Here is a 9,533-nt window from a genome sequence, read left to right as displayed (position 1 = left end):
TATGTGTTCCCTCTTCTCCCTCTCATACCCAAGGTACTGAGGATAATAAGAAAAAGAGGTGTAAGAACTATACTCATTGTTCCGGATTGGCCAAGAAGGGCTTGGTACCCGGAACTTCAAGAAATGATCTCAGAGGACCCATGGCCTCTGCCACTCAGACAGGATCTGCTGCAGCAGGGGCCCTGTCTGTTCCAAGACTTACCGCGGCTGCGTTGACGGCATGGCGGTTGAACACCGGATCCTGAGTGAAAAAGGCATTCCGGAGGAAGTCATTCCTACCCTGATCAAAGCCAGGAAGGATGTCAGCCTGAAGTTCAGACGTTGTAAGGGAGTGCTGCATATTCAGCCCCTTTTTTGTGCCCCAGTGGCACCTTGGGATCTCAATGTGGTTTTGGAGTTCCTGGAATCACATTGGTTTGAGCCACTTAAAACCGTGGATTTGAAATATCTCACATGGAAAGTGGTCATGTGTTGGCTCTGGCTTCGGCCAGGCATGTGTCAGAATTGGCGGCTTTGTCATGAAAAAGCCCTTACCTGACTTTCCATATGGATAGGGCAGAGTTGAGGACTCGTCCTCATTTTCTCCCGAAGGTGGTATCAGGTTTTCACTTGAACCAACCTATTGTGGTGCCTGCGGCTACTAGGGACTTGGAGGATTCCAAGTTACTGGACGTAGTCAGGGCCCTGAAAATGTATATTTCCAGGACGGCTGGAGTCAGGAAAACTGACTCGCTGTTTATCCTGGATGCACCCAACAAGCTGGGTGCTCCTGCTTCTAAGCAGACTATAGCGCGCTGGATTTGTAGCACTATTCAGCTTGCGCATTCTGCGTTGGGACTACCGCAGCCTAAATCACTAAAAGCCCATTCCACAAGGAAGGTGGGCTCATCTTGGGCGGCTGCCGGAGGGGTCTCGGCTTTACAACTTGGCCGAGCTGCTACTTGGTCAGGGGCAAACACGTTTGCAAAATTCTACAAATTTGATACCCTGGCTGAGGAGGACCTTGAGTTCTCTCATTCGGTGCTGCAGAGTCATCCGCACTCTCCCGCCCGTTTGGGAGCTTTGGTATAATCCCCATGGTCCTTACGGAGTCCCCAGCATCCACTAGAACGTTAGAGAAAATAAGAATTTACTCACCGGTAATTCTATTTCTCGTAGTCCGTAGTGGATGCTGGGCGCCCATCCCAAGTGCGGATTGTCTGCAATACTTGTACATAGTTATTGTTACAAAAATCGGGTTGTTATTGCGAACCATCTATTCAGAGGTTCCATTGTTATCATACTGTTAACCGGGGTTCCTATCACGAGTTATATGGTATGATTGGTGTGGCTGGTATGAGTCTTACCCGGGATTCAAAATCCTTCCTTATTGTGTCAGCTCTTCCGGGCACAGTGTCCTAACTGAGGCTTGGAGGAGGGTCATAGGGGGAGGAGCCAGTGCACACCAGATAGTCCTAAAGCTTTCTTTAGATGTGCCCAGTCTCCTGCGGAGCCGTCTATTCCCCATGGTCCTTACGGAGTCCCCAGCATCCACTACGGACTACGAGAAATAGAATTACCGGTGAGTAAATTCTTATTTTATCTGACTGGTCGCATCCTGTGCAACCAGGTCAGATAAAACACTTGCTGGTGTGGTTGCATCTGCTTCGACCATGCCAGGCAAGTGGTTAAAGCAGTGGATCCCAAACGTTTTTTTGACTCGCAGTGCCCTAGAGCACCAGAATTATTTTTGATGGCATCCTCTAGGCCAAAAGTTTGAGCAATTTTTAAATATTAAATTGTGTTTATATGTCATCCATAGGTTCAATTCTGTGGTGAGAGTCAACATTTGCTTTTGTTTGTCCACATATTTTATGACTGGAAGCCACCAGTGCTAGTTTTGCCTATTACATTGACAATAAATCTTTGAATTGGTCCTGGAACACCAATCCAAGGCACCCCTGCAAGAGCCCTGAGGCACCCCAGGGTGCCACGGCACACAGTTTGAGAACCACTTATTTCAGTTGTTACGGGTCACAATTGCATAGCAACTGGGTCGATTCTCTTTTTTCCCAGTCAGCGCCATTATATCTCCGGCTGCTCCGACTCTGTCCCCTCATCAGCTGCTGCTTCACTCCTTGTCTTCCCCTCCCCTCATGGAAGCAGGGCTGACAGAGACCTGTCCTCCCTCTCATAAATGGTCCCAGTAGGAATCCCCTCTCTAAACAAGCTCCCTCACTTCCATTTCCCTCCTCACAAGATGGCGGGGAGCGCTGCTGTGGGCAGGGCTAACGGCTCCTCCTGTTTTATACTGAAGAGACTCCTCGCGACCACTGGCTGTTTTCCCGCTCCCAGTGAGTGCTATGCAGGCCTTTATTTGTTCTGTTCCCGCCCCCCAGCCAGGCCCGCCATCAGGGGGGTTCTGCGGGCACAGCCATCCTGGGCCCGGCCTCTCTGACAGAGAGGGGAGGACCCGTGCCGCTCATGCTGCTACCCGCTTGCCGCCTTCTTCCTGCTACCACCGTCCGTCAGCCGCCACTGCCTCTGTGTATGTGCCCAGTGCCCACTACAAGCAGGCTGTTGAAAATGTCCCTCTTTAGATGGCCACTGCCTCAGAGGCTCTAGTATCTTTAATAACTGTCTCCTCTGAGGAGGCGGCCATTTTGGGAGGGACAGTTTCAATAGTTTTACAAGAAGCAGGATGCTTAACAGCAGGGAATGGAGAACAGAACCCCTGAAAATGATTAGAACCCCATTACAGGTACTGGGGCATTACTGTGTGGGGCACTGAATAATATGAAAATGGGGGGCATAGGAATTATTATTATTATTATTATTTTTAGTTAAGTATTTTTTTTTAATTTAATTTATGTATATATATTTTATTGTATTTTTATTTCATTTTATTTATTTATTTTTGGAGGCCCTGCCTATTTGGCCAGTCCCGGGCCCCATCATTTATGATAGCAGCCCTGCCCCCAGCCATCGCCCCACGCCAGCTCCTCCCACACATAAGCCTGTAGTGGTCCCTCCTGAGTTGCCATAGCACTCCCGCACTCTGCACAGCCGCTTCTCCTGCACCAATAACCCCATCACTACCGCACTCTCACCACCGGCGGTAGCAGCGGCTGTTACTCTGTGTCTCCGGGATAGAGGCCGCACTGTCTCCAGCGCCTCTAACTGCACTCGCAGGCGGCGGCCATTTTGTTGAAGCTTTCTTTCGCAAACTTTGTATCTGCAGCATCATGTGTCATGCCTAGGCGTTAGTAGACAAGAAAATAGAGAGACCAGGAGGCATCGAGGACGCGTTTTTTTTTTCTAGCAGGAACAGCAGGTAACAATGCAATATATTATTATAGTTATACAGCAGATAGAGCAGACTATACTGCATGATGTAGCATGTGGAACAGACTGTGGTGTAATGTTGGTTTAATAGAGGGGTAGTAGGCTGTGGTTTCATGTTAATATAATACAGTTGGAGCAGACTTCAGTGTCAGGTTAGTATAATTCAGGTGGAACAGGGTCTGGCGTCCGGTTACTGTAAAACAGGTGGAGCAGGCTCTGGTGACATGTACAGTTGGAGCACGCTCTGGTGTCATGTTAGTATAATACTGGAGGAGCAGGGTCTGGCGTCAGGTTAGTATAATGCAAGTGGAGCAGGGCCTGGTGTCAGTTTAGTATAATACAGAAAGAGCAGGCTCTGGTGTTATGTTACTATAGTACACGTGGAACATGCTCTGGTGTCAGCTTAATATAATACAGTTGGAGCAGGCTCTGGTGTCAGGTTAGTATAATACAAGTGGGGCAGGTTCTGGTGTCAGGTTAGTATAATACAGGTGGAGCAGGATCTGGTGTCATGTTAGTATAATCAGGTGGAGCAAACCACCTGAAAAATAAAGTCTGGAGAGAATACTATTTCTCTGACGTCCTAGAGGATGCTGGGTACTCCGTAAGGACCATGGGGTATAGACGGGCTCCGCAGGAGACTGGGCACTCTTAAAAGAAAGATTAGGTACTATATCTGGTGTGCACTGGCTCCTCCCTCTATGCCCCTCCTCCAGACCTCAGTTAATATCTGTGCCCGGCCAGAGCTGGATGCACTCTAGGGGCTCTCCTGAGCTTCCTAGAAAAGAAAGTATTTGTTAGTTTTTTTATTTTCAGTGAGATCTGCTGGCAACAGACTCACTGCTTCGTGGGACTGAGGGGAGAGAAGCGAACCTACCTGCTTGCAGCTAGCTTGGGCTTCTAAGGCTACTTGACACCATTAGCTCCTGAGGGATCGAACACAGGCCCAGCCTCGGTCGTCCGCTCCCGGAGCCGCGCCGCCGTCCCCCTTGCAAAGCCAGAAGACGGAAGAACCAGGGGAAAATCGGCGGCTGAAGACTCCGGTCTTCAATAAGGTAGCGCACAGCACTGCAGCTGTGCGCCATTGCTCCCACAGCACACCACACGCTCCGGTCACTGGTGGGTGCAGGGCGCTGGGGGGGGGGGGCGCCCTGGGCAGCAATTAGATTACCTTTTGGCAATAAAAACACACATAATACAGTCTAGCACTGTATATGTGTAAAAACCCCCGCCATTAAAGTACATAAAAGGACAGAAGCCCGCCGCTGTCCTCAGCACACCGGCGCCATTTTTTCTTCACAGCTCTGCTGGAAGGAAGCTCCCCAGGCTCTCCCCTGCAGTATCCTGGTACACAAAGGGTGGAAAGAGAGGGGGGGCACATAAATTTAGGCGCAAAAATTGTATATACAGCAGCTACTGGGTAAACACTGAGTTAGAGTGTAATCCCTGGGTTATATAGCGCTGGGGTGTGTGCTGGCATACTCTCTCTCTGTCTCTCCAAAGGGCCTTGTGGGGGAACTGTCTTCAAATAGAGAATCCCCTGTGTGTGTGGTGTGTCGGTACGCGTGTGTCGACATGTCTGAGGTAAAAGGCTCCTCTAAGGAGGTGATAGAGCGGATATGTGTGTGGGAGGGTGTCTCCGTCGACAACGCCGACACCTGTTTGGATATGTGTAAGTGCTGAGGTAAACTTATTGCACAAAAGGTTAGGGAACAGAAAGGAAATCTACCCTGGTCTGTCCCTATGTCACAGAGACCTTCAGAGTCTCTCTATGCTCACTATCCAAATTAACAAACACTGGTATCGACACGGAGTTTAACTCCACTGTCGACTACGATAATGCAAAGTTACAGCCAAGAGGGCTAAAAAATATTCAATATATGATTATTGGAATAAAAGATGATTTGCATATCACTGATGACTCATCTGTCCCTGACACGAGAGTACACATGTTAAGGGGAAGAATGCTGAGGTAATTTTCCCTCCTCTCATGAGGAAAAAGAGCGGGAATCTCCAGACAAGAGACGGCAGCTTCCCACAAGAGAATTCTCAGGCTGTATCCTTTTCCCACTAGGGCCAGGATGTGTTGAGAATCTTCCCCTTGGGTGTCCTGTTTGCACTAGCTATTCTCAGGGATCCTGCAGATAGTGTGCACATTCTATTATATTACCCAGACCGGCAATTGTGTCGGCATGGGTTTATAGCGCTGTGGCAGCGTGGACAGGTACCTTATCAGCAGAGATTGAGACCCTAGTATGCATATAAATATATTAAGCTGCTGTCTTAAGTAATATATATATAATTATAAACACAGGCGTGCGCAGAGACTGACTGGCGGGTGCCGCTCCGGACTTCCCCCCCCTCCACGGCATTATAGTGTTCTCTCACCTCCCCTGTCCTGGATATAAACTGCTCACCTGGGCGGCCCAGGTGAGCGGACCAGGTGAGCAGTCTATATCCAGGACAGGGGAGGCGAGAGATCACTATAATGCCGTGGAGGGGGGGGGAGTCCGGAGCGGCACCCTCCAGTCAGTCTCTGCGCACGCCTGTGATTATAAAGCATGCCCAAAGGGACATGAGTATACTGGGTCCTAGAGTCAAAGCTATGTCGATTTCTGCTTGACGTGTCCTGTAGAATATACATTGGACAGATGATGCCGACTTAAGAGGCATATGGAAGGCTGAGGATTGTGTGGAGAAAGGTTATCGGGCCTGGTCTCCACAGCTATAGTGGGTAATTCTGCTAGTCTGCCCTATATTCCTGCACAGCCTAGGAAAGCACGACATTATTAAATGCAGCTTTCGAATAAAAAAAAATAAAAAAACAAGAAAGTCTGAGATGCGTCCTTTCTTGTCAGAGTCGGGGGCAGAGGAAAAGAAGCTGTACAACACAGCTAGTCCTCAGGAACAGAAGTCCTCCCCGGCCTCTACAAAAATCCACTGCATGTCGCTGGGGCTCCACAGGCGGAGCTAGGCCCGGTGGGGACACGCCTTCGTAAGTTCAGCCACAAGTGGGTTCACTCCCTGTTAGATCCCTGGGCAATAGAAATTGTGTCGCAGGAATACAGGTTGGACTGTGAGAAGATGCCTCCTCACCGATGGCCCGGCGGGCTTCCCCCTAAGAGAGGGAGCCAGTGTTAACTGCAATTCACAAATTGTATCTTCAACAGGTGGTGGTCAAGGGTCCCCTCCTTAAACAAGAGGGTGTTATTATTCAACCATGTTGTAATCCCGAAACCAGACGGTTCGGTTAGACCCATATTGAATTAAAATCCCTGAACATATACCTGAAAAGGTTCAAGTTCAAGATGGAATCGCTAAGAGCGGTCATTGCAAGCCTGAAAAGAGGGAGACTTTTTGGTGAATCGGGACATAGGGGATGCATACCTTCAGGTCCCCATTTATCCACCTCATCAGGCGTACCTCAGAATTGCGGTACGGGATTGTCATTACCAATTTCACCAAGGTATTGGCGGATATGATGGTGCTCCTGGGGAAGCAAGGTGTCACTATTATCACATACTTAGATGATCTTCTCATAAAAGCGAGATCAAGAGAGCAGTTGCTGGTCAGCGTATCACTTTCTCTGGAAGTGAAACGGCAACACGACTGGATTCTATATATTCCGAAGTCGCAGTTGGTACCTACAGCTCATCTGCCTCGCCTAGGCATGATCCTAGACACGGACCAGAAAAGGGTTTATCTCCCGATAGAGAGAGCTCAGGAGCTCATGACACTGGTCAGGAATCTATTGAAAACAAGACAGGTGTCAGTGCATCACTGCACTCGAGTCCTGGGGAGGATGGTGGCATCATAAGAGGCCATCCCCTTCGGCAGGTTCCATGCGAGGACCTTCCAATGGGACTTACTAGACAAGTGGTCCGGATCACATCTTCAGATGCATCGGTTAATCACCCTATCCCCCAAGGCCAGGGTGTCTCTCCTGTGGTGGCTGCGGAGTGCTCACCTTCTCAAAGGCCGCAGATTCGGCATTCAGGACTGGGTCCTGTTGATCACGGACGCAAGCCTCAGAGGGTGGGGGGCAGTTACACAGGGAAGAAATTTCCAAGGTTTGTGATCAAGTCAACAGACTTGCCTTCACATCAATATCCTGGAACTAAGGGCAATATACAACGCCCTAAGTCAAGCGGAGATCCTGCTTCGCGACCAACCGGTTCTGATCCAGTCAGACCGGAGGGGCTCATGTAAACCGCCAAGGCGGCAGAAGGAGCGGGGTGGCGAGGGTAGAAGCCACCAGAATTCTTCGCTGGGCGGAGAATCAAGTAAGCGCACTGTCAGCAGTGTTCATTCCGGGAGCGACCTCCACCCGGGAGAGTGGGGACTTCATCAGGAAGTCTTCACGCAGTTTACAAATTGATGGGAACTGCCTCAGGTGGACTTGATGGCATGTCACCTCAATAAAAAGCTAAAAAAGGTTTTACGCCACGTCAAGGGACCCTCAGGCGATAGCTGTGGTTGCATAGTAACACCGTGGGTGTTCCAGTCGGCCTAGGTATTCCCTCCTCTTCCTCTCATACCCAAGGGCTGAGAATTGTAATAAAAGGAGGAGGGAGAACATTATTCTTTGCTCCGGATTAGCCAAGAAGAACTTGGTACCCAGAACTACAAGAAATGATCTCAGAGGACCCATGGCCTCTGCCGTTCAGACAGGACCTGCTGCAGCAAGGGCCCTCTCTGTTCCAAGACTTACCGCGGCTGCGTTTGACGGCATGGCGGTTGAACGGCGGATCCTAAAGGAAAAGGGCATTCCGGATGAAGTCATTCCTATGCTGATAAAAGCTAGGAAGGATGTGACAGCAAAACATGTTGCTTGGTGTGAGGCCAGGAAGACCCCAACAGAGGAATTCCAGCGGGGTCGATTCCTGCACTTCCTACAGGCAGGAGTGACTATGGGCCTAAAATTGGGATCTATAAAAGTCCAGATTTCGACCCTGTCTATTTTCTTTCAGAAAGAACTGGCTTCCCTGCTTGAAGTTCAGACGTTTATTAAGGGAGTGCTGTATATTCAGCCTCCTTTTGTGCCTCCAGTGGCACCTTGGGATCTCAACGTGGTGTTGGATTTCCTAAAATCACATTGGTTTGAGCCACTTAAGACCGTGGATTTAAAATATCTCACGTGGAAGGTGGTCATGCTATTGGCCTTGGCTTCGGCCAGGCGGGTGTCAGAGTTGGCGGCTTTGTCGTGTAAAAGCCCATATCTGATTTTCCATATGGACAGGGCGGAACTGAGGACTCGTCCCCAGTTTCTCCCTAAGGTGGTATCAGCGTTTCATTTGAACCAACCTATTGTGGTGCCTACGGCTACTCGGGACTTGGAGGATTCCAAGTCACTGGACGTAGTCAGGGCCCTGAAAATCTATGTTTCCAGGACGGCTAGAGTCAGAAAGACTGACTAGCTATTTATCCTGCATGCACCCAACAAGCTGGGTGCTCCTGCTTCGAAGCAGACAATTGCTCGCTGGATCTGTAGCACGATTCAACTTGCACATTCTGCGGCTGGACTGCCGCATCCTAAATCTGTAAAAGCCCATTCCACAAGGAAGGTGGGCTCTTCTTGGGCGGCTGCCCGAGGGGTCTCGGCTTTACAACTTTGCCGAGCTGTTACTTGGTCGGGTTCAAACACTTTTGCAAAATTCTACAAGTTTGATACCCTGGCTGAGGAGGACCTTGAGTTTGCTCATTCGGTGCTGCAGAGTCATCCGCACTCTCCCGCCCGTTTGGGAGCTTTGGTATAATCCCCATGGTCCTTACGGAGTACCCAGCATCTACTAGGACGTCAGAGAAAATAAGAATTTACTCACCGGTAATTCTATTTCTCGTAGTCCGTAGTGGATGCTGGGAGCCCGTCCCAAGTGCGGACTCTGCAATACATGTATATAGTTATTGCTTAACTAAAGGGTTATTGTTATGAGCCATCTGTTAATGGGGCTCAGTTGTTGTTCATACTGTTAACTGGGTATGGTTATCACAAGTTGTACGGTGTGATTGGTGTGGCTGGTATGAGTCTTACCCTGGATTCCAAATCCTTTCCTAGTCATGTCAGCTCTTCCGGGCACAGTTTCCCTAACTGAGGTCTGGAGGAGGGGCATAGAGGGAGGAGCCAGTGCACACCAGATATAGTACCTAATCTTTCTTTTAAGAGTGCCCAGTCTCCTGCGGAGCCCGTCTATACCCCATGGTCCTTACGG

The 9,533-nt window shown here is 49.5% G+C and overlaps 1 protein-coding gene across 1 annotated transcript in view; it reads left to right on the top strand.

The window, feature by feature from the left end:
- The first annotated feature begins 2,959 nt into the window (after positions 1-2,959).
- Positions 2,960-9,533, top strand: part of LOC134983099 (oocyte zinc finger protein XlCOF7.1-like) — a 205,837-nt gene continuing 199,263 nt past the window's right edge. The window contains exon 1 of the mRNA XM_063948802.1: positions 2,960-3,313. The gene's annotated coding sequence lies outside the window, so the exon portion shown is untranslated. The remainder of the gene's footprint in view (positions 3,314-9,533) is intronic.

The sequence above is a fragment of the Pseudophryne corroboree genome (assembly GCF_028390025.1).
Source record: "Pseudophryne corroboree isolate aPseCor3 chromosome 3 unlocalized genomic scaffold, aPseCor3.hap2 SUPER_3_unloc_1, whole genome shotgun sequence".
Classification (NCBI taxonomy): Eukaryota; Metazoa; Chordata; class Amphibia; order Anura; family Myobatrachidae; genus Pseudophryne; species Pseudophryne corroboree.
Note: the sequence above shows the minus strand (reverse complement) of the source record. Positions and strands in the feature narration are given on the sequence as shown.